Consider the following 23,132-nt stretch of genomic DNA (forward strand, 5'->3'; position numbering starts at 1 on the left):
TCATGTTTAGCCTGTTGACTATGAGTACAGTTACATGTGTACATTACATCACTGCTGATTACTTTAATAAAACCCTGGAAACCAAAGATAAGCAAACATGGACAAAAGCATCATATCCGTTTAGATGCTTCTTGTATTAAAAATAGACCAGAATAGGTTTTGTGCATACTCTGTTTGGAGTTTGGGATTTGGGCGTGCATGTGAGTTATCTATCTTTGACAAAATAATCTGAACTCAAGTCCACTTGCTAGTTTTTTTCTGGAGCTTTCAAGCACATCTCACAGTCTTCATCTCTTATGTTAGGTGATGACAACAAAACGTACATGTAGGCTGAAATTCAACCGTGGTGTTGTTCTGTCAGGAGATGCAGTGACTTAATGTTAAACCAAGTAAGAGTAGAAGAGCTATGAGTAAGGAAAAATAACTAACTAACTAACTAACTAGCTAACTAAAGTCTGCTAGCTGCTAGGCTAATTATACCCCCGCGACAACGTAGTCGGGGCTATATCGCTCCGCATGTCCTTCCGTCCGTCCGTTCGCGGGTCACACTTTCTTTTCTGGAGCAGAACTCAGAAAATATTTAACTTCGGAATTTCAAATTTGGTATGATGGTTGACAGTGTGGTCTAGTTGTGTTTGGTATGATGGTTAACAGTGTGGTCTAGTTGTTTGGTGTGATGGTTGACAGTGTGGTCTAGTTATGTTTGGTATGATGGTTAACAGTGTGGTCTAGTTGTTTGGTGTGATGGTTGACAGTGTGGTATAGTTATGTTTGGTATGATGGTTAACAGTGTGGTCTAGTTGTGTTTGGTGTGATGGTTGACAGTGTGGTCTAGTTGTGTTTGGTGTGATGGTTGACAGTGTGGTCTAGTTGTGTTTGGTATGATGGTTAACAGTGTGGTCTAGTTGTGTTTGGTATGGTGGTTGACAGTGTGGTCTAGTTGTGTTTGGTATGATGGTTAACAAACAGTGTGGTCTAGTTGTGTTTGGTATGATGGTTAACAGTGTGGTCTAGTTGTGTTTGGTATGATGGTTAACAGTGTGGTCTAGTTGTGTTTGGTATGATGGTTGACAGTGTGGTCTAGTTGTGTTTGGTATGATGGTTAACAGTCTGGTCTAGTTGTGTTTGGTATGATGGTTGACAGTGTGGTCTAGTTGTGTTTGGTATGGTGGTTGACAGTGTGGTCTAGTTGTTTGGTGTGATGGTTAACAGTGTGGTCCAGTTGTGTTTGGTATGATGGTTGACAGTGTGGTCTAGTTGTGTTTGGTATGACGGTTGACAGTGTGGTCTAGTTGTGTTTGGTGTGATGGTTGACAGTGTGGTCTAGTTGTGTTTGGTATGATGATTGACAGTGTGGTCTAGTTGTGTTTGGTATGATGGTTGACAGTGTGGTCTAGTTGTGTTTGGTATGATGGTTGACAGTGTGGTCTAGTTGTGTTTGATATGATGGTTAACAGTTTGGTCTAGTTGTGTTTGGTATGATGGTTGACAGTGTGGTCTAGTTGTGTTTGATATGATAGTTGACAGTGTGGTCCAGTTGTGTTTGGTATGATGGTTAACAGTGTGGTCTAGTTGTGTTTGGTATGATGGTTGACAGTGTGGTCTAGTTGTGTTTGGTATGATGATTGACAGTGTGGTCTAGTTGTGTTTGGTATGATGGTTGACAGTGTGGTCTAGTTGTGTTTGGTATGATGGTTGACAGTGTGGTCTAGTTGTGTTTGGTATGATGGTTGACAGTGTGGTCTAGTTGTGTTTGGTATGATGATTGACAGTGTGGTCTAGTTGTGTTTGGTATGATGGTTGACAGTGTGGTCTAGTTGTGTTTGGTATGATGGTTGACAGTGTGGTCTAGTTGTGTTTGGTATGATGGTTAACAGTCTGGTCTAGTTGTGTTTGGTATGATGGTTGACAGTGTGGTCTAGTTGTGTTTGGTATGATGGTTAACAGTGTGGTCTAGTTGTTTGGTATGATGGTTGACAGTGTGGTCTAGTTGTGTTTGGTATGATGGTTAACAGTGTGGTCTAGTTGTGTTTGGTATGATGGTTAACAGTGTGGTCTAGTTGTGTTTGGTATGATGGTTAACAGTGTGGTCTATTTGTGCCTTTTGGGGGTTGGAAGTTCAGGGTGCCCAAAAGTTTTGTAATTTTGTCCAAAAAATTAGATTTCTTTCCACTTCAATTTCGTTTTTTTCTTTCCAAAAGAGCAACACCTTTGACCCTACTTAAGTAGGGGTCAAGCAGTGAGCGGGGGGATGTGAGCCATGCTCACTTTTGCCTTGTTCATGCAGTGTAAACTGACACAGGCATGCAGGAAGTGCCCTGAAAAAAATTGTAGTGATGGCGAGATGAAGCTTCATGAAGCTCTCCACCAAATTGGTTTGCAAAAGGATTAATTTCACGAATCTTCATCTGGGCTTCATGTGCACACAAAAACCCCCTGTGTAAAACAGGTACATACAGTATATTCCAGATGTGTGGCAGTGGTTTAACCGGGCAACGGGCAGTGAATGTGCTTGTGTAACGAAAAGAAAATGATAGATGGGAGACATTATTTGTTTTTATTCAGGAATAATAAGTTCTCAACTATATTTCGGCTTCGGGCGTCTTCAATGACGTCATTAGTCTAAAACGATACAAGCCTCGATACGCGCTTCACAGAAAACTTCCTAGATTAACAGTAAAACAGGAAAAAAATAAATATGAAATGTTTTAAAAAGTTGTCAGTGGTAATGTAAAGTTTTGTAAATGGACTAAATCTTACAGCAGACTCGTCAGTTGTGTCATGTTAAATAAATAATACCTATGAACACAGAGTCAACAGGGACAGAGGGAGTAGAGACAGCAGTCACGTCTCTGTCCTCTGATAGGTGACAGAGCCTCCGTTTGGTAGAAACAGACGTTTAAAATTAAACTCACACACCTCCACGTATGTATACACACACACAGATCCCTGTCAGCCAGACTCTGTGTTTGCGTGTGACGGGAGACACCTCGGCACTGCGCTGACACTTTCACTCTCTGCATACTTCACACGAGCCTGCAAACTGTCCACCGCTCCCCTCAACTGTTCATCAGCTTGACGGACAGCTCGGAAATGTTCGGGCTTCTCGACATGTCCGAGGGCGTAATTTGTCAGATAAACAACTCTCAGAAGCAGACGGCAACCGGCTTGTCAGACGATGAAGAAAGACAGCAAATTGGAGAGAGTGAATGCATACAGACAGGTCACTGGTGTTATCTCTGTCAGTGTGTCCTTCTCACTAATCAGCCCATTAGTGAAACAGATAACAGGAATCTTTCTCTCTGGGCTTCTGAGTGTTTTCACATTTTCACTTGCGTGGGAAAATCCTTTTTTTTGGTTTCTTCTTTTAATGATAAAAGAAAACATTATTCCTTATGTCACCATGTTGTAAAAGCTTCAGAGATAACCTGCAGGGAATACTGGACATAACGTATGTGCGATTTCACAGAGTCTACTGGGAAAAAGAAGCAGACTGAATCTGGCGAGGAGCTTTTTTCGCGTGTGACCTTGTATCGTACGGCAGGATTTGGCTGCATGGTGATTGGGAACGTGCTGCCTGGCGACTCTTATCATTCCTATCTGTCAGAGACAAGAACACTCAGGGCCTCGTGGGGATGGCTGCCTGGAACTCTATGGAGAGGTCTGCTGTTGGCTCACAGATCCACATCGGCAGGAGACAGGATGGTAGAGGTTGTGGAGATACTGGCTTCAGTGTTTCATTTACAGTACTTACAGGGTTGGAAATTAGCACCAGCCACCATCCAAATGCTGGTAAAATATACAAGTGGCTGCTAGATTTTCTTCTCACACCAGCCAACAAAACAATAATTATCTCTTGAGTGGCTGGTAGCCACAGTGGCAGGGGGACAAAAAAGTTAATTTCAAACCCTGGGTACTTAGTAGACACGTGGAAAGTGAATAATATGATCATAAATTTGGAAAAAAAAAAAAAAGTTGCATGTGGAGAAAGTTGTACAAGAGCCAGGAAAACAAGTATGATTTACATTTATGTACATTTAAAACAAATTGCATATGAACCTGAGGTGTTGTAGGGGTGATTATCAATACATCAGCTCAGTATCCCAAGGAACAAAGTTCATATTGGGCGGTTCTGAACCCAACATAACTCATACTGTGCCAACTTTTAGTGCCAATGCAGAACATAGACCCCTTTACACCTGGCATTAAAATGTGTTTTGTGTGATTGGATAGAGAGCCAAAGTCCCGCCCCTTCCGGTGGACCACCATGGTACCTTATTTTGGAAAAAATATGAACAGAGTCAACGGAGAGAGATGATCCCGTGATCCCGTTTGAATTGCTCCATGAATCACACATATGATGTTAGTCAATTTAAAAAATAATTTTGCAAGTCGGGAAAGTCTTATGTCTTATACGTGTATGTAGGCAGTATGACAAAAAAATATTGTTTTTTTCATTAAAACATGTAAACATGTTCTAGTAGAAACCCAAAATAAAAGTATGGCTCTGAAAAGGAACATTATATAATAATTTAAAAAAATTGTTGGTTAAAAGATACTTTATGATTCAACAAAATCAGAGGTTTTGCAGAATTGTCTAACATCAATGTTCTTGTCAGGTGATTGACAGCACACAAGCGTTTAATCAAAAAGGTGTCAGGGCTCGAGCTTAAGGACGACCTGTGGACGGAAAAAAATATGATCGGGCAGGATGAATATTAATTTTGGGACGAATTTGGGACGAGAGTTGAAAGAAAAATATCTCTTACATTAGAATGAACGGTGATGAAAATGACTGCTCTCCCCATGACAGGAGCATCTTGTCCTGCAGCTCCTCCAACTTTAAGACACACCAGCTAGCAGTGCCGGTTCTAGCTATAGCAGGGCCGGTTCTAGCTAGCAGGGCCGGTTCTAGCTATAGCAGGACCGGTTCTAGCTAGCAGGGCCGGTTCCAGCTAGCAGGGCTTTTTCCAGCTATGGTAGGGCCAGTTCCAGCTAGCAGGGCCGGTTCCAGCTAGCAGGGCCGGTTCTAGCTAGCAGGGCCGGTTCCAGCTAGCAGGGCTGGTTCTAACTATAGCAGGGCCGGTTCCAGCTAGCGGGGCCGGTTCTAGCTAGCAGGCCGGGTTCCATCTAGCGAGGCCGGTTCCAGCTTTTTGGGGGCCCATATGCAAAATCTTGTTTTTTGACCAAATGCTACTTTTTACACATAATAAATATTTTAATTTAACTTTGCTGCATCTTTAACATCAAAATAAAAACAAACATGTAAATAATAAAAAAATAACAATAAAGTGACTTTTTAAAATAAGTTTTGGATAAATTTCTGAAAAAAATAAACCACTTTTGATGTTCAATTTATGTTAAAGGTCACTTTGAATGATTAACTAACTAACTAACTAACTAAATCATGTAGAAAAACAAAGATTTTGAATTTGGGCTGGTCCGCATTTATTTCAGGACGCTTAGGTTGTATTTTGGGACGGTTCAGGGAGGACGGTGAGTTAGTTTAGAGCCCTGAAGGTGTAGAAATGTATCATGAGCAGGTTATGACATGGACAGACAGATGGACTGAAGACACAAACATCAGTTTGAGTGAACAACATTGTTGATGTAAATAAGACAAAGGTTCTACTGAAAGAAAAAGAGTTGAACATTAACCCTTTAAGACTCCATATTAATAGACAAAGCAGATATAGTTTGATACAAGTTCATATTTATTTTTCTGTATTAAGAAAAGATATCAAATGGACTCATTTCACCCTACTCTCCCCTTCTTATTAGATGTAAAGTCTCCCAGTCTTTCCTTCTTGTAATTTCATAGTAAGCCAACTAACACAATGCTTAGTATCATTCGACAGCCGTCTACATCAAACTAAAGCAAACAGTGGATCAAAAGCCAGATACCTGACGGAGCTCTTCTTCATTTTAATGAAATTTCCAAGGTGTATTGAAAATGGACAATGTACATAAACAGAGAATGATCAGACTAGATTGCTGTCCTGGGCGTTAATTGAAGAACATCTGTAATGAACACATACTTGACCCTGATAGGATCTCCATACAACTGGCTGGAGCGTGATCTCAATATAAAAGTTGGTATTCTGTTGTTTTTGCTGAAGCTGGTTCCCATAGCTTCTGGTATGTCAGCTGAAACCTTTAAAAATATGACCCTCGGTGCCATGTTATACTTGGCCTTTAGGATGGGCAGCGTTTAGGAGACTTTTGGAGGTAACACTCGATGGATTCTCTGTTCCACGCTTTAATGAAGAGCATATCGAGAACAAAGAGGCTTATCAATCACAACACTATGAATAAAGTACTCTATCTCATGGTGAGCTCGAATTAGCTTTTGTTTCTTCGATCACTACAGTTATATCATTGGTTGATTACAGACACTGGTGGTTGGTGGAGTAAACCACCTGACCTGTGAAAACCAATGAATCTTATAGTGACATACAGTGTAGTTACTATGTGAATACGTCATGTTATCCTACTGTTGTTAAAACTTTCCACACCTATGACGAGCTAAAACAGCACACAAGTGACCACAATCAAAACCACCAAGACAAGTGGAGGAATACTGAGGTCAGTGACACCCACATTGCCAGCCACTGACTGTTTTTCTGCAGGCTAAAGCAATACTTGACTTCATCCCTGGGCTGTAAAGTAACACTTGATCATGTGACTTCAAAGTTTCTCACAGGTCGCACTGGTTACCTCCGCCAAGGGTATGTTGGATGGTTCGTTTGTCAGCAGGATTATTGAAAAACTACTGCTTTGATTTTCACAAAACTTGGTGGAAGGGTGTAGCAAGGTAGGTAAAGGAAGAACCAAGTCAAATTTTGGAGCAGGTCTGAATCACGCGGATACACATATTATTTTTCAATTATAGAAATGGCCTTGGCAGAGGTCTGTGCTTGATTGCCCTCCTAGTTTCTACATAATTTCCATCGCTTTTTTCCCCATCACCTTTAGGGATGTAGCTTACTGAAGTCTCTGGGACGTGGATGATTTTGCGGTCTATGTTCTCATTACGTATCAAGCCAACATCCCAAACATGTGGCATTCTCCTTAAAGAGTAGCATGTAGATTAGAGAAATAGACACTACAGTGACATCTGGAGTCCTTTTCTTAAGGATTTTTACTTCCACATCAATAAAGACTTGCTGAACATGAACGAGCAGCCGGTCTAACATATTAATAAGCATGGATCACAATGTTAGTTTTTACATAGAAGAGGTTGAAAATGTGTATGTATATGACGAGTCACAGTCATAATTATGAGCCTGTTCAACACATTCTCATCCCAACTCATCACATACAGTACGCCCACTTTGTCCCGCCCCTTGTCGTTACTTTAGGATTAGGCCACTAAACCGCTACAGTTAGGTTTAGATGAAGCAGCAGTAGTGTACTGAAGGAGCCGCATCAGCTATGAGCCTCATACGGACCTGGCTTCAACATCCCATCATGAACTCCATCATATCACCGGGAAAATAGTCCTATTGTCCAAAAGGAGTTTTCTGTTACAGATACAGTAGTGAAGTCCCGTCTCTTCACTCGAACAAAACACGGCCAGTCGCGAAGGCTATAGCTCCACTCTTTCTCCTGTAAACTACGGACTCCACGTCCTAACAGGGTGGAGTTTGTGCATCCTGCACAGATACAATAACTAACCATGATGATAAAGGGGAAATTCAATGTAAAACTACAGAGAAAAAAAAAGCCAGATTCACTTAACTACAACCGTTCAAACCTACTACCACTTACTATTGCGCATTACACTGAGGCAGAGTCAAGGACAGCGGCTTCCCCCTGTGGAGCGTTATGATGCGTTAGACGTAGGCCGTTAAAACAAACGTTTTTAGGAGCAGCACTCAAAACAGCTTCTTTCCCTTCTGAATGATGCCCTTATGTCTCGTAAAACATAAACTCCTGCATCAACTTTTCAAATAGTCATTTTCAGGAAGGGTTAAGCGTACATTTAGTAAAAAATCCACCTGTAAGCTGCTCTTTAAACACCTGGGGCTTGATGACTTGTCTTTTGGAACTCAATATTTGATACTAAATAGCTTGTTCTCTGTCAAGTTCCCCTCTTCACACTTTTTAGCTGCTGTACTTTATATTTCTGAAAAACAAAAAGCTGGTGTTTGAAAAAAAAACAAACGTTCTTTTATTTTCAACACCTGTTCAAGGTTTGGCTTTGACAAAACCCTGAAATTTGAAATGAATAACACCTGAAAAACGCTGTGTCGTAAGCTCTGCTGAGGCCTCTATGAGAGAAGAAAAGAAGCCCACATACTGAGAGGGATGTAATAAAATAAATTACATTATAATTTATGGAAGATTTGTGCTTTATTTTGACTTTGTCTGCTGTGTCCATCACCACACTGATTGCTCATAAACACAGCGTATGTGTCCCCAGTAGGCCTGTCCATTAAAATGAATGCTTTAGATCTTATAAATGTTTTTATTCTGATGTGAGCCAGTGTTGTCCTGTCCACTGTTCTCCCCTCCACTACAGCCCAGCGTGTGTTTCTATCATCTGGCCCTAATCACATCCAGGTGCCTCCTATTCAAATCAACATGTGGTTCTAACTTTCCCCCCATTTTGACAAATGCATACCTGGGTTGCTGACTAGTAAAACCGTAAAATGAATGCTTTTTTATTATTCACAGCACATGAGGATGGTGAAGAGAGCAAGGTGGAACAGAGCTGAGAGTGATTTCACCTCCTCTACTGCTATTCTGTACATTGAGACATAACTGAGATCAGTTATTAGAAGCAGCACCTATTATAGTTGGCTGATCCAAATTATTTTTTTTTCATTTTTGTTTTATTTGTGTTATTGGTTGTGTTTGAAGAGCGCAATAACACAAGAGGTTTTAATGTGATATTTTCACGATCTGCAATTGCAGATAAACAGGTATGTTAACAATAACAAAGCTGCATTTTGGGCTTCAGCAGCTGCAAATGGCAGCAGAGAGGTAAAAGTCTGAATGTCAACTTATATATCATATACATGTCATATACATACATACATGAAACTTGACCTCTGCATTTAACCCATTCTAAGCATTTAGGAGCAGTGAACTGCTGTGAAGCGCCCAGGGAGCAACCTGGGGTTCACTGTCTCGCTCAGGGACACTTCAACTTCACAATTAATTGAATATCAATCGCGATCACAATTTTAGCTTCCAACAATTAAATGAACATGATCGCCTAAGATACTGACGTTTAAAATTTGTGTTCTGCTCATAGAAAATGCTGCAGCATATCAAACCAAGCACTTCCTAAACTAACAGCCACCAGCCGGTGATCGAGATGTTTTGAATTCACTTTTGATATTATCTATACAACCAATATGTTTATGATTAAATTAAGAGCATAAAATTGTATATCTAGCTCTTATAGTTGCTAAAGTGCACCAGATTGAAGCATTTCACTTTAAAATGTAGCTAAAAAGGGCTGGGGTGTATTATATATATTATATATATATAGCAAAAGAAATATTGCAATGTCAATTTTTTCCAACATCGTGCAGCCCTAATTTGTACATTAACAGGGATGTGGCACAGCATGGAGGTTGAAACAGTGCTCTGTTTATTTTAATGTTTAAGTGCAATAAAATATGTTGTCGCTAAAATTAATTAATAATCGTGATCAATATGGATCAAAACAATCATGATTATCATTTTGGCCATAACCGTGCATCCCATCAACCTCATGATTAGAGGACGAGCCGCTCTACCCAGGGAGCTACAGACGCCACAGATGTGGCATCAGTGCACTGCACACAGCGGGTTCTTGCTCCTACATGTAAGCTGATGGGACAATATCATTGAGTTGTAAGTCACGAGCACATCTATAGTCTTGGCTCAAGTCAAGATGGTTAAGTCCCGAGTTGAAAAGTGCTCTATAAATGCAAGTCCATTTACCATGCCGCCGCTTTGTCACGCCCCTTGGTGTCACTTTAGGATTAGGCAACAAAACCACTATAGTTAGGTTTAGGAAGGAACTACATGGTGGGGCTTAAAACTACGACGTTTGTACAGTGAAAATGACACTGAACGTTGTGAACACGGGACACGAGCAGCAGTCTCCTGGATGAAAGCCTCGTGTTTGCAGCACTAACTCAAAAGTGTTTAGTTTGTATTTCAGTCTTTCAATAATTAATCTCATTAAACTAATACCAATATGACTAATCGATTTGTATGGATTGCACTTTTCACTGTTGCAGCTCCACTTAGGCTGAAACAGTTAAGCTAAGAATAAATTTACATAAAAATCAAAAGTGCATGTGGCAGCTTTAAGCCATTGAAAGCAACAGTAGATGACGGACAGCCGAGGGAAGTGATGATGATGACAAATATGTAAAAACAATATAGGATGGACTAAGATGTTTCTTTTATTGATATTTATGTCAGGGTGTCAGACAGACCTATTTAAAGGTGCAGGGGGTAAAGGTGTTGTGAAAGCCAGTAAAACGTTTTCACAAACTCAAATAGCTCCTGTGGGAATCTCTGACTTTGACTTTGCGGAGCCTCCATTCACATAAACGCCATACATGTGATCGATATCAGAGAACGATCCGGAGCCGTCTTTTCACGCTCCTTTCCTCTCAGGTCAGGAATGCGCCGCCGCTCTCGCATCTGAGCCGTGAGCCGGATCAGAGCCGTATATTGTGTTACTGTTTTCATTTCTACCGTGAGGATTTCTCCCCTTGGTAAAAATTCACCACCCAAAGCTCTTGTATCCACAATACAACACCTGGAAAAAGAAACTCTTCATTAATCTCCGCAGCCCCTAAGAATCTGTGGTTTTAAGCACTCCTGTTTCCAAACCACATGTGAGGCGGCACAGCGGCTGCTCGGCAGAGCCTTTGTTTTAGAATAACTCTGGGTTATTTTCAGGTCATTGTGGGCGAGTGGTTTCTTAATTGAATTTCTAAGCGTTTTGTTTAATATGCCACCGTTAAAGGGCTCTAAAAATAGCTCGCTGGATGCAATGACCTAATCTTTTCCGGAGTTTGGAGAGATAGATAATCCTAGAGGGTCTTTATCTCTCTAACAGCTGATGAATGAATTATTACAGAGGACCACAGATTAGATCACTGTCAGTGTTGTTCTTAACCTAAATCATGTGGTAGTGCACTGATTACCAATACCTCTGAGTATATATAGTGCATATGATAAACTGACTTTCTATTTCCTGTCTCCCTCATGTGTTGTTACATATCCACATTAATTCAAGAGAAGCTTTTAAAGCTTGTATATTAAATATGGCTGGTATCTGTGGTGACAGATGAAACAGGGCACTCCTTTAATTGCCTGCCTTCGTGAAGACTAACAAATAATGAAAACTTTGAATGGAAGCTTCTGAAGTAAGCCCTTTAATTCCCTCTATATTACATTTGTCCTTGCTCATATCCACAGCGCATATTAGCGACAATCACGGAAAGTTTATTAGCTGCCCAGCTGAGTTTTTGTTTCCAGTGGACAGTAGCTTCAAATCTGAAAATCCTCTTCATAATAATAAAAGCCATGAAATCATAATAACATCTATTCCCCCTCCTAAAAACTGTCCAAATGTGAGTCGACCAATGAGACTGTACGATGCCATTTCTCTTGCTGCCTAAATAAGGAGCATGTCAAATAATTTTTTAGGCATTGGGGAGGGATATACAACCCTATACATATATACATAGACGCCGTCAACGTGGGCGCCATATTGGACAGGGCAAGACTAGCCTGTAACTCTATAGTGAATGGGGGAGCTGCGTTTCTCTGGATAAAAAGCTCTTCAACGTGTACATTTCTTAACTGATTTCAACCAGTCGTTATTATATTAAAGGGTTTATGATCTATGAGGAGTAGAAAAATAAAGTTTAGTCTCCAGTTACTTAAAATCTGGATAGTTGAGCTCTAATCGCTGCTAGACGCTCAGGAGACGAGTGTGTACCGTAGGCTGACATGAACTGAATTACTGAGCTGATAGAAAATAATTCATTTATCAGAAGAAATTGTTAAAACTTACGTTTGTCACGTATGACTTTGGCTTATTTTCCTTGTTTAAGGTTATTACTTGTAGAGAGGTCCCTGTATAATATAATATCATATAATATAATATCATATAATATAATATAATATAATATAATATAATACAATGAAATGTCTTCCTCCGTTTTAGTGATCATGCTTTCATCTATAGGCTACCGCTAACACTGCTAATGCAATTACTATTATGTACTGACTAATAAGAGCAATCAGAATAACAGGCGAATAGTAGTACATAAATAAATAATAGTAACAATAAATATTAGTATAATAATATTAGTTATGATCTGAATTTATTGAAACAATGGTGATAATACAGCAATTATGAAAAAACTAAATAATCGAGTAGCGTAATTGTTAACAAAGACATGCCATCAGTTTTATTGTTTGCAATATTAGACACATATTGTTTTTAATGTTAACTTAACGTGTCTCCTCGTAGATCATAAACCCTTTAATATGTTAACGACTCGTTGAAATTGGTTCTTTTCTAAGTGTTTACAGGCCTGTCCAATATGGCGCCCATGTTGACGTACGATCCAGGAGTCAATGCGGAGTCTATGTACAGTATATGTCTATGCATACAACTTTAAATGGTTGTATTTTGTATTTATTTTAAATACGTTTTTTCTTTTGAAAATACAGGCGCTGTATGGTGATTGGACTCACTAAACTATGTCCCTCCCCTACCATACCTCATTGGACCTCCCGCCCCACCTTAACCGCCCATTTGATGCTATGCATGCATGACAACAGTTAGTGTAGCCGGTGCCGTTGACTCATCAGCAGTACGGAGATGTTTCCCCAGTGGACAGCCATAATACCTACATGAGTTTGTGTTGTGTCCCAACCAATCCCAGGGCTTGAAATATCGCTTTGTCACGGTGTTCGATACCATCGCACAAGGCACCCTTCAGCAACGGTAGGAGATGCACCAGGCTTTCCATTAACTACAACTACTACTTTCACTTTCACATTACAGTCAGCTGTTCGTTTGTGTCCCATGTTCACAATGTCAAGTCACATTTTCTCTGTACAAACATAGTATTTTTAGTTTTTTCCTAAACCTAACTAAGTGGTTCTGTTGTCTAATCCTAAGCAAGTGTTTCTGTTTAATTCACAACATTAAAGTGGCAGTAGGCAACAATATTTTGGCATAATTTGGCAAAAATTCCATAATAACCTTTCAGCATATTGTAATTCAAGTGATCTGAGAGAAAACTACACCTCTGCACCTCCTCATGGCTCTGTTTACAGGCTTTAGAAAATCTTGCCCGTGACGGCAGACTTTGACCAATCACAGGGCATTTCAGAGAGAGCGTTCCTATTGGCTGTTCCACAAAAGGAGATGCGCGTTCACGTCTGGTCTCTGCAGATAGTGAAAGACTCGGTCAATGGCGGAACAACCTACTGGAAAGCTTGCTATTCCAGCATTGGCAGCAACTGCCTACACCTCAAAACTACCCAAAAAAAGAAAGACAGACTTTCAAAAAGACAGTCCAAACTGTTGATGTCGTTAGAAGGTAATGTGTAGCTCGCTGCGGTAGCCTCCTCAAATGTAGCGAGCACGTATGAAGCGCGTGCATATGCCCGTTCTCGTGTGGGGGGAGGGGCTTCGGACAGAGAGGGGAGAGCAGAGAGAGGAGAGAGAGGAGAGAGCAGCTCGAGGGGATGCAGGATTTTGCGTTTTCCGGATTTCTACGCACTGCAGCTTTAAGCACGTGTTTAGTGGCGGTGAGAGGTCTGACAATGCATCAGCATGTGATGAGTTGGGATGAGACCGTGTTGCGTGTCCAGGCTCATATTCAAGACACATATCCCCTCCAAATTCCACGTTTATCTTTCATTGTGTTTCAGATTCTCAGCGGCTAACCAGAGTGCACGCTGGCTACGTGCACACAAGGGGTATCGTCAGGGCCTGTAATATTCAAAAAAATAATATTTATTCTATTTTTACGGCCGTCGTGCCAACTGATGTTATTCTGGCCGCTGCTGCCACTGTTGTGTATGTTAGGGTTTATTTGGGAAAACGGTCATCAATGTGCACGTCACTAATGCTGGCTGTGTGGGCGCTGTGTATGTGTGTGTGTGTGATGTTTAGGCATATTCAATTTTGTTGTTTTTGTGTGTGACAGTAGGAGTGGCTGCTGAAGTGCTCACACAACTTGTGGGATGATGTGATTATTTGTAAGAAGGATTTTCCTTTTGCTTCAGAACTCTGCTGGTTGTCTCAGTGATACCTCTCAGTGCCTCCGTGCTGTTGCATTGGCCGGACTAAATTAGTGTCTTATTTTTGTCTCAGAGCTGACATTGTCATCGGTAACTTCTGCAGTACTTTAGGAGAGGACACAGGAAGTTGGGCTGGAAGTTGTTTTTTTTTGAGGGGGTCAGAGGGTCACGGTTCTCTAAACATAATGGTTGCAGTTTATCAAGGCCACTACCTACCTTTGGTGTGAGTAGAGATTAGAGCTTTTTCAACTGAAAAACGGCGCTACAGAAGTGGTGAGAGTTAACCAAAACAATACAGCTGCAGGCCATAAAGCTGAAAGCGTCTATAAAGCACTGTAAAGCTGAGGGGAACCGCAGAGTCAGGGGATAATTCTCTGTGGCTTCATTAGAGTGATACAAGTAGTCCTGTGATCCAATGTTGTAAAGATACTGGTTATAGCTGCTGTTATGGAGAGTGACATTATGACATAAAATGTGACATAAAATTTAGGTTTTGAAAAAGGGGTACTTCTAAATAAAAAATAAAATCAGTAGGCCTACATGAAATTAAAGAGAACTCCAGTCGAGCTCTTCAGAAAATCTGAATTATGAAATAACATTTCAGAATGATGTGTCAAGTTTTAATAATTTACAGATAAAATGTCTTTTTTAGTTTATTCTGGGCAAACAGACAAACGCGTTTCAGCTATAAGCCGTCATCAGCCTCACTGAAACACGGTCGTTTGTTTGCCCAGAATAAACTAAAAAAAGGCACTTTATCTGTTCTTACCACTGCCTGGCACCCGATACTGTTCAAGATTTGGAGACATGCTCGCTGCTATTTTCTATTAAGTTTTAATAATTTCTCTTTTAAAAAGAGTCCAGAGCTGAAGAATATGACCCCATCAGATCATCCTCGCCCAACTCTCATAGCTAATAATGCACTTGAATATGTTTCCAATGTTAGGTTCTTAGGTGTAATCACTGATGATCAGCTTAACTGGAAAAAGCACATCTCTTATGTGTCCAACATAGTTGCAAAAAAACTTGGCATTTTACATTTTAGTAAGACATATCTTGTCAAGGATCTGCACTATATGTATAAGCAACCACATATAAAATCAGTCTCTATTCCATCTTTTTACTACAAAAAGAGCTTGATAGAATGGCCACTAACTCTAGCTGGAGTTATTAAACATATTTGGCATCAATAAACTTCAGATAGGTACTTTTGTATTTAAATTTCTTAACAATTCACTACCCCACTTCCTTTTGTAACTAGGTGTCAGATCCGCTGTTATCACACCAGTTGATCTTCTATATAGTCAGTTCTACAGAACCAGCCGGTCAGGTTCAGAGGTCCAGTTGGATGGAACAACTTTCCTGCTTCACTTCACAGTCACTCCTCGTTTCTGGTTTTTAAAAGAGACCTCAAATAACTTCTCTTGACAGAGAACAGTATTATGTAAATGAGATGATACAGTGTATGAAAGCAGTGCAAACATTTGTTGTTTTATTATTATTATTATTTTCCTTCCTGTCTTTTTATCTCTAGCATTTCTTGTTTGGAAATAGTATTCTTCTCTTTCTTCTAGATATTTTAAAAATATGTATGTCTGTTTGTAAATTGTAATACAGCTGTCTTTAATTCATTGTTCCTTTTACAAGCCCTCAGGCTTTTTTTTTTCAACCCACCTGTGCATTTATTAATGTTATTGTATATCTCTTCTCTTATGTTTTTTTTTTATGCACAAATAAAGAACTAAAGTGTATGAACAGAAACCAAATTATTGGTTCTACTTGCCCATGTTACACTATGTATTCATGTGATTATTTATTTGATAATGACTTCATTGTGTCTTTAATAGCTGAGCAGAGAGACGCTCTCTGGGAGGTGCGAGTGTCATCGAGGATCACTGAGACACGCTGATGTGTTCTCTATAGTGACCTCATCTTCTTCATTACTTGTCAGTGATGGAGGGCAGCAGCAGAACACACACGCTCACTTACAGATTCATCAACATAAAAGCTAACGTGACCACCTTTTACTTCACTGGAAGAGCCCGTGACTAAGAGTTGCTTGCACTCCACACAAGGGCCTGCCATCTCTCTGCACTACAACAGCCGTGGCCTGTATTTATATTAGCTGCAAAGCAATTTTAACTGTACATTCCAGATAGGTGAACAGCACTTGGCCCAGGCAGGCGAATATTTCAAAGCTTACAACCAAAAAAATCAGCCATCAATGTCCAGTCAACAGAACACTTGGCATGAGGACGTGCGCAGCTTTCTGCAACAAAGGTAACAGATTTATTTATGTGTCTGAGCTCACAGAACCCTGGTATACCTTTCAATAAGTTTTACTGTAGTAGAACTAAATATGAAACCAATTACAAACTTGGGCCGGCACTACAAACAGTCCCTGCTTTCTATTTTTTTTTTACCTTCCTATTGGAATACAAGTATTTATTTCATGTTCTCCCATTTGGTTTTTATGCCGTCACACAGACTGGTTTGATAAATAATAAATCTGTTTACTGCTCGTGTGGACTGAGGTAATATTTGCCCTCAGAAATGTTCTATCCATCAACTGATTCTCGTCTCGGAGGCCTGGTGCTCTCGGCTTCGCTCGGATGATGAATGAACATGTGAGTAATTTCACGGATGAATTAGGAGCTAAAAACAACAGCAGGAAAGATCGGCACACATTCCACCTGTTGCTAAAACGCTGTTTTTTGTTATGGCGTTGAGGTTTTTCTGCTGATCGTGGCTGAGATAGAAGGCCTGGCCGGTCTGCACAAAACGCTTTTGATAATGAGGATAGTAAGGTAAACATTTGTGTCTCTGTTTCTACAGAACAGGCCATTCTTATCATGTCTACATTACATTCAAGTTCAAACTTTAACCACATCAGGCACGGAGTTCAAGCTATTGTACAATGCATGATTGTCTATAATCAGACAGCTAAGTTAATTTCCTCTGATGAAAATCAGTCAGTTTAGGGGCTCAGCGCTACACAAACAAGCGAGCTGCTCTGCAGAGCCGACGTTAAACTGCATGAAATGATCAAGTGTTGGGCTGATCATGTCTATCAGCATCCCTGACTAATCTCCTCCAGATGAGAGTAATCTCCACAACGCAGGCCACCATCAAATCAGTATGGAATCCACGAGGTGCTGCACGAAAAGCCAGAGCGGAGCAATAAGAGTTGTTTTTACTGCAGGTGTTGGAGAGCCCTGAGCTGCCAAACAACGTTCTAGCCCATTCGGACCTCTCCTCCGCTCTCATTTGACTACGTGAAAAGAGCGCTGTCCAGATTTGTATCAGGTTAATCTCTGTTTTCATGTTAAACCCAGTGAAGAATTACAGTGGTGTTGGGCCACCTTCAACAGTCGTCGGAACGCTACCCAATCAACATCTGTGATGTGAGGCCAGTGAAGTCTGATTGCATGTTTACTCCACTTATTCATTCAAAGGTTTTAGATCACAGACTGAGTTCAGGGTCAAACCGATCAGTCAGGGAATCTTAGAAATATTTTAAATGAAGGACAAATATATCGTAGTTAATATCATTTTAATTCCTGCCTGTTCCTATGACGGTAAATACAAATAAAAAATAAATCTTCTGAGCTGCCCATTCCAAACAGAGCAGGCCTTGAAAGTGGGCAGCAGTACGCTACTAACACCTCTAATGTACAGCTGTGTTAGTGATGCCATCATGTGGACTCTTATAAAGCTCTAGGAATCATATAGCGAGGAGATTTTACTGGTTACAAAAGTATATTAACAAAACAGAAACAGAACTACTGAAATAAAGATTTCTGTTCATTTCTTTTAGGTCAAATCCTAGAAGCCAAATATCAATGATGTATATATTCTACACTCACTGTTGGGTTAGCTGACTGAAATAATGCTTTGAAAAAGTTTTGCTGAAGGATAAATTAATACATAAAAATCAATAAGACATTGGTGGCAGGCTATTTCAGCTAACAACAGTCAATTAGAAATGTTATAAATACTTAATCAGGAGTCCAAATTATATTTTCTGTACATTTTATTTCACAATATTCAGGTCTAAATGGGAATTCAATTTCCTCTCCACACTGCCAGGTATCAAAATCTGGTGGAGAATATTATTTATTTATTTATGTTCACCTAAAATGGTCATATTTAAATATATTGAGTGTAAGAAAACTGGAATTAGACTTTTAAATGCCCACCATGTGTATGTCTTTAACTATAGGACATCTCCAGGTTGCTAAAATAAAATAATAAATTGTCCTATATGGTACTGTAGCTATTTGGCCCTATAACTGCACACTTTATCTTTATTTATTGTGAACGTTTATTGACTGAATTTTTACAATACTGTACTGTTACATGTTTACTGTTGTATTTCTTATAGACTGTTAATTTTAATATCATTTATATATCAGGATGCTTATGATCCATAGGAGTCAGGCTCTATAGACAGTGATAAAACTCAGACCTTCTGCTGAATTAATGAGCTGTTCATACTGCGCGTCCACTGTATTTGTAAGCACTAAATGATGTCAGTAACAGTCTTATCTTTTTCATTTGTGTTTGGAGTCTTTGGCAGGACCGTGAGGAGCCACAGTCTGGGCTCCTCACTTGTTTTGTTTCTCTTGACGTCTAACAGGCTGATTTGAAGAACAAGGCGATTGAATGAATGGCTGAATTTGAGGAGATTCCAGTTTATGTTCATCTGCCTCTTCAATTACTCTCACTCCCGCGCCACACATGACATCATGGAAAACTTTTGTCGGGTCTAGGAGTGCAGAGGGAAACGCTGTGTTGCTCTCGCTATCCTGAGAGTCCGCGGGGATACATCAGTCTAAAAATACCGATTTAAATCACAGGATTCCTCGGATACTTTCACCTTCAGCCCTGTGATGCGAGTGGCATTTAAGCCAGCTTGATTTGGGCTGCGGAGCTGAAAAGCAGAGATATTTCAGAATGGATTAATCGTCAGATGGATTCAATAAAATGTTCAAACAACCTTGTTTCATCTGGCCCGGGGACTTTCTTGGCAAAGATGTGTGACTTGCATACTTCCCTGTTTACCTGCTGGATGCACGTTGGCTGAAATGATACTTTTTAGTTTTGAAACAATACAAAACAATTATGCTTGTATAAACTGAGGTGAGCCTGTTTGTGTTTGACTCTCTTTTTAAGTGATTTAGACAACTTTCCATTAATGTCCTTGTAACTGAATGTCCCAGACAACAACAACCCTTATGCCTAAAGCTCCAAAAGGGCAGCTTATTCACAGTCAGCTGGATAAGGACTTCTGAAGGTCAACAGCAAACATGAACTCTTTTTCACATCCAAGTGATTCCTTTCCTCCGTATAGAGGCCCCGATGGAACAATGGTGCTTAAATTAACACTTTCAATGATACCATGCAGATTACTGAGACCTCATCCCAAAAAGAATCAAATCTCTAAACATCAACATATATGATAAAATACAATTATGACGATTCAAATAAATATATGAAGTTACTTATTACACATTCCATACAGTTTTGACTCCAGCCTTCTTTGCACTATTGTGCCCCCTGTGTACAGCCTACACTAACAGGTTGACCTGGATATAGACATGGATGTTGTGCTTTGGTTTCTGGTCTTTATGTCTTGTGTTGTCTTTGTTCAGCAGTGTGTCCATAGCATGTGGACCTTCAGGAACACTGGGTATAAACCTTTTTTTCATTAAAGATCCAAATGTAGTTTGAAATACTACAAACAAAAACTATCTATTCAACCAAGTATTGGAAACAGAAAAGATGGTGATTGACTTTAAACGCTAAGATGTATGAAATGTTTGACAAAAATGAACTTTGAAAAACAACAGCTTTAGTTCTATCTGAGTCTGTTTCTTCATTACATTATTAAAGTAAAAGGTTAATCAATGAAGTCATTTTGCTGAGATTTTAAAATTAAAATGAACAATTTAATGTCTAAACTTTAAATCTGCTTTATGAGAGATTTTGACTGACTGAAAATACCGAGCAACGCCCATCAGCCGAAGCACAGCCAATAGGAACGCTCTCTCTCTCTGAAATGACCTGTGATTGGTCATTAGTCACAGGCTAGATGTTCTAAAGCCTGAAAACAGAGCCATGATGAGGAGCCTAGCCTAGTCTAGTTTTCTCTCCGAACACTTGAATTACAATATGCTGAAAGGTTATTATGGAATTTTTGCACAATGATGCCAAAAATGTACTGCCTACTGCAGCTTTAAATATCCATCACTTATAAATTACAGTTCAAAAGAAATATCTTATTAAAAGAATGCCACTCTAAAACTCAGGACAGTGTGGGTGAGTCCGATCGGATTTGATTGACGTTGAACAAACAAGCCCACAACTACCACCAGATCATGTTTGGAACATTGCTAAACTAAAGCATGGATGTGAATGACATCACACTACGGACCAGTGAGAGGACACAAATAGAAAAACAACTACAACTGTCAATATGTTCTCATATCAACTCGTTACATACCGCCCCTTGGCGTGACGCCCCTTGGTGTTGGTGTCACTTTATTTTCAGCATGAAAACCACTATAGTTAGGTTTAGTAAAGAACTACATGGTTGGGCTTAAATCTACCTTTGTACAGTGAAAGTGACGCTGAACGTTGTGCACAGGGATTGTGACGCACGGGACACGAACGGTGGTCTCCTGTCCTGGATGAAAGCCTTGTGTTTGTTGGACCCATTCACCTCCCCTCCCACCTGGTGTGTGTCTTTAGCTCTTTAAACTACGTCTCCACACTCCCGGCACACTTTCCCTGAGCGTCTACTTGTTGCCGCAGATGGGTTTACGTTGTAGTTAACGGAGCGCCCGGTGCGTGATGCTAAAGGGTGCCCTGTGGGAATGAAAATAGGCTGAAACTGTGTGTTCAGAGTGAGAAGCCTATTGAACTTTATAAGAACTACTGTGCAGCTGCCATGGAAGTGAGACAATCATATGAGATCTAATGGTGGCTTCGTCTCTCTGTAACAGTTTCTCCTCTATTCTAAATCTTGCAGTGTTGGTAACGTGTTCAAAGATGATCATATGTGGCTGACATCACAGATCTCTGCATGCTTGGATTTCAAAAGGAAAGCTTACCGCTCTGGCCCTCTGCTGACGGCAGCTGCTTCTTCACTACGTGGTTCCTCCTCTCCATCGGCCGTGCGGCGTCTCCGTGACCCCGTGTAGCCCTCTGCAGGTGTCCAGGACACTGTCTGTCCTCTGGACCATTGACCAGCACCTCAGAGCATTTCACAGCATTCATGGTCCACACTTCACTCCCCGGTGGATGACATCTCCTCTCGGGTCACCTCAACTCCCCTTTCAAAGAGAACAAGACCCAATGAGAGAGCATACTCCGTGCACATCAAAGTGAGAGCGCTGGACTCGGACTACTACCTCGGTCAGCTGTAACAGTTTGAGAGCCAACATTAATTGAGTTTGAACGAGCATGAAAGACGCAGCAAACAGCCATTTGAATGTTTGCATTTGAAAAGCTCCTCGGTGGTGCCGGGAGCTGGAGGGAAGCCATGTTAGTGTTTGCAGAATACAACGCCGGTTCCAGATTTTGTATTGTTTCTTTTCAGAGGTTCATCTCAGCTCAGGCAGACGGCAGAGCGCGTGTCTGTTTGTTTACAGAGCTTTAAGCCCACTTTCAACCTCACGGATGCATCCCTCCGTCAGCCATCACTATCCTCCGCTGCTGCCAACTTATCAATTTACACAATTTACAAAGAGCAGACCGTCCTACCTCCTGAGCAAATATTAAACACATCTACTCTGTGGATTCAGTAGCTTAGAGAGCCCCCACAAGGTGTCGATGTGAAAAATGAGCCTCTTACTCAGATCCCAGACGAGCCAAGTCTTCTGCGCAGCCCGTCGCTCCGAACACTCCATCATCTCCTGAGGCCCGACGCCGTAGGGCCCCACAAACATACATGACTGTTTTCTTTAATAAGCTCTGTTTGGAGAGCCGCTCATATGCTTACAGGACAATAAAACTCCCAAATGTAACGTAATGTAAAAATAGCAGGTTTTCAAAAAAAGGTCCTTCAGTAGTATCCGTTGGGTCATTGTTGTCAAGGCCTCAGTTTTACTGCAGAATATTTGCCACAAGAAAAATAGCATTTTGGGATCAAAGTATTTCAGTCAAGTATTCAGAATATAGAAACATGCTGAGGGCATCCCGGGTCAGCTCAGATCCCAGGAACACTCCCTGTGCAAAGCTAATGATATTGAATAATCACACTTATCCCAACCATTAGGTTTATTAGGTATATTGTGAAAGTTATCAACATCTATTTCATCATAGAATTTACTTTTTCAAATAAAAAATGATTGGAGGGGATCTACTCCCAGCACCACAAACAATTTTGAGAATGTGCATGTTTTCCTCTCCTTGAAGTTTTAACATAGCATTTACTGTCATTCAAGTTTATTTTATGAAGTACATAAGTAAAGTTCAAATATATTCTCCCAAAGTACACTTTATGCAGTAAGTTTACTAATATCAATATACTAGTAGTTTGCTTGTAAGTGTACTTATTCAATACTTCTTTGGATTAAATTGGCCCACTTTGTAGTTTATAAAAGTACTTTTAACTGTACTTTAAGTGTAAGAAGAGTAAACTTTGAGTACACAACTATCTAAGTTGTATTTAGTACTGCAATTTTACTATGAACTATACTACAAATGAATAGATATACTAGTTGGTTAGTTAGTTATTAACTTGTAGCCCACTTTTTAGTTTATGGAAATACACTTTAAAGTACTCTCAGTTTCATAGTTTTTATATTGCAAGTATACTTGTACAGTATATACTTGTAGCC

The 23,132-nt window shown here is 40.2% G+C and overlaps 1 long non-coding RNA gene across 1 annotated transcript in view; it reads right to left on the bottom strand.

Annotated features, from left to right (window-relative positions):
• Positions 1 to 21,407: 21,407 nt before the first annotated feature.
• LOC119479179 overlaps positions 21,408 to 23,132 on the bottom strand; it is a 67,715-nt gene continuing 65,990 nt past the window's right edge. The window contains exon 3 of the long non-coding RNA XR_005204633.1: positions 21,408 to 21,623. This is a non-coding gene — a long non-coding RNA (uncharacterized LOC119479179). The remainder of the gene's footprint in view (positions 21,624 to 23,132) is intronic.

The sequence above is a fragment of the Sebastes umbrosus genome, chromosome 20, assembly GCF_015220745.1.
Source record: "Sebastes umbrosus isolate fSebUmb1 chromosome 20, fSebUmb1.pri, whole genome shotgun sequence".
NCBI lineage: Eukaryota > Metazoa > Chordata > Actinopteri > Perciformes > Sebastidae > Sebastes > Sebastes umbrosus.